Source organism: Chenopodium quinoa, unplaced genomic scaffold, assembly GCF_001683475.1.
Source record: "Chenopodium quinoa cultivar QQ74 unplaced genomic scaffold, ASM168347v1, whole genome shotgun sequence".
NCBI classification, from domain to species: domain Eukaryota; kingdom Viridiplantae; phylum Streptophyta; class Magnoliopsida; order Caryophyllales; family Amaranthaceae; genus Chenopodium; species Chenopodium quinoa.
This window is the reverse complement of record NW_018742651.1, coordinates 1,497,716-1,506,976: the sequence shown is the minus strand read 5'-3', so window position 1 is coordinate 1,506,976 and position 9,261 is coordinate 1,497,716.

Here is a 9,261-nt window from a genome sequence, read left to right as displayed (position 1 = left end):
ATGCATAACAATACAAACATTCCAATATCAATTCAATCAAGCAAAGCAAGTTTTCAATTTCAATTCTTGATTTATTAGTGACAAACAACATTGATTATTTAATCCTTTAACTACCTCGGTGTATAAACACCTTGAGTGCATAAGGCACCCCATAAAATTAACCTCGTCATATAAGACTTAAATTCTTCCTTTACTCATCCTGTTTCCATAATCATGAATGAGTAATAAATTAATCATTTCACCAATCACATACCTTTGCCTCTAAGCGCACCTTGCATAATTAGAGCATAAATAATACTTGCAATATAGAATAGTGCACTTCATACGAAATTCACAATGTATAACCAAACAATTTAACCCAGTCATCCCTATGCATGATACTATGTTCTCGATCCGTCCTTAACATGCACCTAAAAGAAAGGTTTCGTAACTTGTACTACTTTGTGTAAACAATTCGGTTGGCCACTATAGAACTAGAAGTCGCCTTCTACAAAGTCCTCTCCTAAACCAAACAACGAGAAATAAATCAATACCCAAGAAAATAAATTATAGCAATACTCAACTACTTTAAAACCTCTTAAATCATCAAAATAAAGCCTTTAAATAGTTCCCATTAGTTAACATTAATAGTTCAACATCCCAACTATAAATTTATATGTTAAAATCATGAAAATATAGCGTATAATACAAAATTACATCAAGTTTAACTTACTAACATATGCTGAAAATTTGTTTTATTAATAGTTTTTGCAATTCAAATAATCTATACTTATCATATTGTATAAATAGCTGTTTAAAACATATAGAAGCATTCTAAAACTTTATTGGCTCAAAACTAATAAAAACCAAATTATATAAAATCTGAAAAATAATTTAAATTATAAATTTCAAACTTTTGAAGATCTACATTCATAATTCAATAGTTAGAATAGTGTATTACACATTAAACCTTAAAACCCTTCAAATAAACAACATAAAACTTCAATTTCACAAAATATATAATCTGAAAATTAATTTTAAGTATAAAATTGTGGGTTTTGTCATTATGAAGTCATAGTATTGATAATTAACTTGCTTAACATGTTTTCAAACCCTAAAACATGAAAAATCGATATTTAAACCCTAAATTATACATAACAAAAAATCTGAAATTTTGTATCATAAATTAAACATGCTAGAACCCATAAATTCAAAATCTTTTATAACTTATGTATAAAATCAAACCATAATAACAATAATTTAGAATCGAAATCAAATAAAAATTGAAACTTTAAATCAAAAAAAGCAAGAGAAGTGAGGAAAAGGGAGGAAAAGTGCGACTACTATCAAAAGAGGGTTGTTGGTGGCGCGTTGGGTGGCCGGAGGTACGGCAGGGCGGTACGGTGGTGGTGCGTTTGGCTGGAGCAGTGGCAGCAACAAGCTTTGAGGGGTTTTTTTTTTTGTTGTGTGCGTGAAAGAGGAGAAGAGATTATGTGAGGGTTTTTTTTTTCACGTGAAAAGAAGAGGAAGGTGAGGGATATTTTATTTGGGTTTTAATTCTCCAATTATATTAGGAGTAGAATTTGGGTAGTTTGGGCTTGAATAAGAATCAACTTTGGGCCAATATACTTAAAAAGGGAGTTGTAATTAGACTAAAACTTAATGGTTTAGTAAAATCTTATTACTTTTACATTGAATAACTCATACTTATAAAACTAAGATTAAAATATTTGTATAAATAATAAATAATTATATTAGAAAAATATGGGGGATTACACTCGTAGATCAGACGACCTCTAGAAAAGTGCACGGCTAATACCCCGTGTACCCCAACCCCTGATTGTCATTACTCCAGATGTGCACAAATTCAGAGTTTTATTGTTCATCCATCTTGCACTTTACGTGGTTTACAAGTTTAGACTTGGTGATGACTCGTATACAAAGCAATACAATCAATCAAATATCACATCATTCCAAGCAATCCAAATTTCCAATTCAATTCTTGATTTCTTAGTGGCAAACAATATTTAATATTGAATCCTTTAACTACCTCGGTGTATAAACACCTTAAGTGCATAGGGCACTTCAAATCTTGAACCTCATCTTAAAAGACTTTAATAAACTCCCTCTACTCAAATCATAATTAATTCATGAAAGAGTATTAAAAATTAACCTCCTAGAACCATTATCAAAATTAATACCACTTGTAGACAACCAAGAATCCATAACCTTTAATTAATACATAACATATTCAATTGATAAGACAATCACTTATACATCACCCACAACCGTAGTCATATACTTAATTATATCTCAAACATGCCTAACAATTTAGCCCAATATTCCCTATACTTAATATTAAGTTCTCGTTACATTCTTAAACATGCATCTAAAGGCAAGGTTTCGTAACTCGTACGTACCTTGAGTAAACGAATTGGTTGGCTACTTTAGGAACTAGAAGTCGCCTTCTACAAAGTCCTCTCCTAGACAACCCAATAAGAATTAAATCAACACCCAAGCAAGTAAATTTACAGCAATACCAAACTACTTTAAAACATCTTAAACCATCAAATTAATGCTTTTAAATTGCTCCCAATAGTCAAAGTTAATAATTCATTAGTTCACTATAAGTATATGTGCCAAAATCTTAAAAATATAGCTTATAACATAAAAATTCCAGCAACTTTAAAGTAAGTGAATAATCTGAAAATTTGGTTTAAGTATATAAAATAACCCCATAAACATAATTACTTGAAATAATCATTATACAGTAGGTTAGTGTGTTAAAAACTCAAAAATATACCAATTCAATGCAATTAGAGGATTCAAAATAAAAAGTATAAAATCTGAAAATTTATTCTTGAGATTATAATTTAAAGTTCAATGCTTTTTTTTATCATGAAATACCCACAAACGTTATTTTATAAGATTAGTTACATAAAAATATGAAATTAACACAACTTGTTCATAAAAATTGAAAATTTAATAATCTGAAATTTTATACATAATACAAATAATTATACTTTAGTATGATTAGTTAACTTGATTAGCACGTTTTCAAGCCCTAAAACATGAAAAATCAATACTTAAACCCTTATTTTCTCAATAAAACAAATCTGAAATTTTGTATTGTAAATAAAACATATTAAAATTCATAGATTTATAATCTTTTATAACCCATGTATTATATCAACCTATAATAACATAATAATTTAGAATCAAAATTAAACAAAGATTGAAACTTTAAATCAATTTATTTAAATAAAAAGAAGTAAAGAAAAGGGAGGAAGAAGAGATGCGAACTGTTGTAATACCTCGTATTTTTATACGTATTTTTAATCAAAATAAGTATTTTGAGAAGTATTTAATTTAATTGAATTACTTTATTTAAGGTATTTTAATTAATTATTTAAAATAAGTTTGGAAATATTTATAAAAGGAAAGTTTATTTAATTAATTAATTTAATTAAGTTGGGGTTTAATTTAAGGAAAGTTTTAATTTAGTAAAGTTTTATTAGGGATGGAATTAGGAAAATTAAAAGAGGAAAGTTAGGGAAAAAGGGTTTGTATAGAAGGGTATAAATATCCCACATATGAGGCAAATCAAACTTTGCCCAGAGTGGAGAAAACCCAAGGTAAACTTCTCTCTCCTTTCTCCTTATTTTTCTTTCTCCTTTTTCCCCTTTCCATTTCTTTTTTTTTCGGCTGCTCTTTCCCCCCACCACTGCCGACCAGGCCGCCACCGCCAGCAAGTGTAACACCCCCAAAATTTGAATTCTTTTATTAATAACTAAAATCATATTTTATTGAAAATCGTCATTCAAACTCTGGAAGTGTTACTAAGAGGCATAGGAAAATTTGATAAAAACAAACATTAAACTACTATACCATAGCTAGGTGGTCTAAAACAAGTATAACTTATTACAACCCAAACTTAACATAAAACTTAAACCAAAAGTATATTAAATGACGACAAGGTCAAATAGTCTTATTATATGATACGTCCTCACTCAAACCAACCCGTCTTATCAACCTGCAAAAGTAAATAGGAAACACAAGAAGAAACTCCAAAATCAGATAAATTGAGTAATTACGACTCCATCCCGTAAAATATAACAATTTTGTTTTGAAAACATTTTTTTTTTTGTACTTGAAATAATAAATTAATATAAAATAGTTAAGCACTCGCACAGGTAACAAATGACATAACCACACAAGTTTACTTATAACTTATATTTAAGAAAGGGAAAGAGAACGCTAGTAAGCCGAGACTAATCCCATAGTAACCACGTACTTACAAGGGTTGCGCATCACCCTGAGTTGGCCAAGTATATATTAACAAAATGTCCCTAGTGTGCACACCCCTCACTAATCTAATGGGTAACCGCAATTTACCGCGCACCAAAAAAAATAAGAAGGAAGACTCATGAAAGGTAATAGATAAAAAAAAATTAGTACCAAACCTACTAGAAGCCTATTGGGTATCCACATATGTGCACCAATAGAACAACATCTAGTAGGACAACCTGTTCTTCACCCTTTTGGGGGTTTCATTTCCTTTCTTAAAATTATTATATTTTAATGTTTTTTGTAAATAAACCCTTAGTAATAAAATTCACATATAATCCAAGATTATACTTATAAAAATGATAGTACCCAAATCACTTTTTAAAAGAAATCAAGTATCATAGTACATTGTATAAAATCGTCGTATCAAAACATCATATTCGAAACGACATATCCAAATTATCAATACCAACGATAAGCCAATATTATCATATACGTAGATACTAGTAGTAGTAAAAGTAATATCATTCGCTTTTATGAAAACCATTTATAAAGTTTATAGAATAAACCACATACTCATAAATTTATTCATATAACACGTCTACCACATAATCGCATCAAAACAGTTTCCTAACGAAATTCTAAGTTCTTGATGGACATCGAAAATTACCTTGATAGCACGTAATTTCGTCCTACTAATTTCCCAAGTGATCACCTATGTAGCATTCGTCTATCAACAAGCGGGGAAAAAAAAACTTAAGTTAATATGACCAATATATTAACTCGATCTTGTACAAAATCTTAATACAAAGGTAAGGAAAAAAAAAAGTAGGATGATAATAATAATAGTAATAATAATATAATAATAAAATAAAATAAAAATAAAAAATAAAAATAATAATAAAATAAAATAAAATAAAAAGAAGAAGAAGAAGAAGCGTACTTGTTCCCAAAACCAAAGAAAAAGAAAGACAAAACAAAAGTGGAGTTTTCATTCTCCATTTTCACGAAAAAAATAAATAGAGCACCTAACCCAATTTCTTTTTTTTTTTTTTTAAAAAAAAATTAAAAGATACATAATCAAATCTCATGAAAAATTTGAGTTGTAGACTAAATTGAGGAAAGAAAGTAGTATGGAGAAAGAATTAGAAGAACAATCTCAGTAGCTTCAACAATGGATATGGCAACCTCACAGAATTACGGCTCCAATGGTGACCCTTTCCTAAATTTATTAATTTTTTTTACTCGAATTTTAGGCTGAAAGTAGGAATTCTTACCAAGAATACGAGATCAGAACCCGGGATTTGGAGAGATTGAAAGTTTGATGTTGATAATTGAATAGGGAAGTATATATATATATCTCAATGTAGAGGGGGGTTAGTGAAGAGTTTAAGGTTAATGCTTGCTGATTTGGTACATTGTAAGAATTGTAATTGATGAATGTAAAGAGTCGTTCATTCATATGGGTGATTGAATTGTTAATCATCACTTGATGAGTGGAATAGCAAAGGTTGAGGATGATGATCGTACAAGTTTTGTTTCCCCATTAACTCACTCTTCCCCTTTTTTTTTCCAGTTAAAAACATGTAAGATATAATTGTAATAAAATCAGCTTAAGAAATAACTTCAAAGGCAAAGAAAATAGTACTATTGATAGTAATTATGTCATATGAAATGTCTTGTTATGAACGCAAAATATATATACATAAATAATTTTTAAAAATACATATATAAAAATACGGGGTATTACAACAGGAAACCACCGACGCTGGCAGCCGGTGTGGTGGCTGACGCTGCACCCCTCTCCCCTTTTTCGATTATTATATTAAAAAAAATTTAATCTTTATTACTTGAAACTAATTTATTCCTAAATCTAATTGTTAATCATGGATTTTGGGATTTGATTTTGATGTTTGATTATAAGTATAAAGTATTATGTTGATTAATTTTCAGATTATGTTTTTAATTAAAAAGCCCCAAATTTTGAAACCCTAGGTTCTTGATTTGTAAATTTTTTGAAGGGTTATGATGTATAATGCTTTAGAGAAGAGAGAAAGAGAGGTGGTACCAATGCTTGAACCCTGGACCTAGACTTCAGAGGTTTCATTCTCTTACCACTAGTCCACAAGAAAAGCTGGTTATTATGCATAATGCTTTAGACCTTTGATTAAAGTGTTTTAAGGCTTAATTACAACAAGTTTTAATTAAAATATAGTGCTGGAATTTTTAGTAGAGTACTTAAAATAAAGTTTCTTTAAGGAATTTTAATTACCCATTAATTAGGAATAAATTAAGATGTTTCAAATATAATTTCAGCATGTTTTAATTAAATTATGAGGGTTTTATAATAGTATATATTGCTGGAAATTTGTGTAAAGTGGATTTTAATACTCTTCTATAATTTTTAATTGTAGGAGACTTCGAAATGAGTGATTTTTATTAGTCGTGGCGATTCTAAGATCGTATACAAGGTACGTTCGCGTACTTAGCATAATTATGTTGATGTAGTAGCATGCTAAATGTGTTTGGTTGATTTCAAGTAGTATCATGCTTGGTTTAGATTGTAAATCATGATTTGGATATTATTGGTGATTAGATTGTGAAGCATGATTTATTTGTGATGGATTATTGAATGGAAAATAATAGTTTGGAATATTATTTATGAACCACATATTTATTTATGGCATGTTAGAGAGCATGTTTAATTAAACTAAATGTTTAATTTGGTTTGGAATATTAAAAAGAAATTTTATTATGGTTCATATAATTTTTGTTGATACTATAAGCATGAGGAAAGAGCTATATAAGTGTCTATGTACACGAGGAATAAATTGTATGTTGGTGCCTTAGTGCACTTAAGGTGTTCTTTACACCGAGGGATAGGTTTTGTGGCGCTTTATGCGTTTAAGGTGTCATTGGCACCGAGGCAGAATTAAAAAAGATTCAACATTTAAATATTATGTGGTCACTAATTATTAAGAATTAAATTGGTATATTTGGTTGATTGAATAATTATTGTTGATTGAATAATTATAATTTGAGAGTCATCACCAAATTTAATAATCTGTAAATAATGTAAAGTGAAAGATATTACACACCAAAACTCTTGGAACGTATACACCTTGAGTATGAACGTACGGGGGGAGTTATGTGACTTTATATTTGATCATAACTTCTACTGGAGTACAGGACGCTGTACATTCCTTTTATTATTATTATGCGCAAGAATTCCGCCACCTATGTATGGTTATTGATGCTGGCACGGTTAGCTCCCGTGTCATTAACTTCAAATTTATTTGGGGGACGTTTAGGGGAAAACCCGTTCGATGCGTAGTCAATATTAAATAAATAATATAGTGTCTATTGAGAACTTTTATTGAATGTTGTATGCTTGAAACACTGGTGAAACAAGGTAAGTTGTGTGTTGATTGGAAATTATATGTTAGTGTGTTAATTACGCTTATGTAATCAGCTTTGCTGATTGTGTGTTTTGTGTGTTTGTTGGTCTTGTCTTTACCTTGGCCCTATGATGACCCATTTTTAATGGAGAGTAGTGGAAGCAAATAGAGTTAAGCTTTTTAGGTGATGAAACATTTTCATGAATGGGCATGAGTGAAGAGGGAATCATGCTAGTTTCCATAAGTATATGAATGTGTTATTGCTTTAATTATTTATGAATTTATTTATTTCATGTGTCTAACAAAAAGGGTTTTGGGTTTCGGTTTTGATTAATAAGGGCCTACAATGGTTCCAAGTTGTTGGTTGATTTTATTTTACTTTGTTTGACTTTGGTTTGACTTTACTTTTGTTGTTTGATTTTCAATGTTGATTTGGTTTGAAATGTTTTGAAATTAGTCTTTCGTTGTGTGTCTTTGATAGTTGCCTTAACCGTTGCCACGATGGCGATAATGTCTTAGTTATTCCTATTTAAAGTTTTAAACATGGAAAAACATGTATTTTAAAAAGGAAGGAATTTCTAGGGTGTTACAACTGCGGTGGCTACGGGTGGTGGCCGGGCAGGGCGGGGCGGCGGTGGCTGTACTCGGCGGCAGCAGTGGCGGTTCAAAGTTTTTTTTTTCTTTTGTGAAAGTCGTGAAAGAGGAGAAGAGGAGGAAGATAGTGAAATCCTTTTTTTTTACGTGAGAGGGAAAGAGTGTGAGGGTTTTTGGGGTTTTTATTTGGGTTTTAGTTCCCTAGTTTTATTAGGAGTAGGAATTGTGTAATTTGGGCTTGAGTAGAAATTAAATATTGGGCTACTAAATTAAGATAGGCTTATAATTCAAATTAAAAACATTGTAGTTTTAGCTTACTAATGACGTATTTTTACATCAAAATAATTCGTACCATGAAATCGAAGTAAAAATATTTGTATAAGTAATAAATAAATATATGATAATTAAGTTGAAAATATGGGGGATTACAGTACTAGCCCAACCACCCATCCTCCCCTTCCTCCACCCAAAAACCCTTCTCCCTCCCCGCGAAAACCCTCTTTCCTCACCGGCCGCCGGCCAAACCCACTCCCCTGTGCCGGTGAACCCTTTTCGCCCCTCCCCCGGCCAACGCCACCTCCTTCCCCCTTTGAACTACCATTTAAAAACCCTAAAACCCCAAAATCAATCAAGTGGTTTTAGGGGTTTTCGACACTATCTGGTGATAGGTTAGACGACCGGCAAAATGGCTAAGCTGGCAGGGGGAAAGGGTTTTAGGCGCCGGCGATGGTGGCATCCCTGGCAAGTGGCGGTGGTGGGAGGGATTTTCCTTTTTTTTTTAAAAAAAATTTAAGTTTTTTTTATTAAAAAAAAGTCTTAAGGTTTTTTTAAAAAAAAAAAATTGTAAAAAAATAACCAATGATAGTGTGACACGTGTCACAGGTAGGTAACTTTTTAAATAGGTTACCAACCGGTCATCATCCATTTTTGGCAGATGTGTACCAAAGTTTGTTCTATTTTCGAATAATCCAAAAGTCGTTTTATTCTCGCAAGGTCGCTGAAA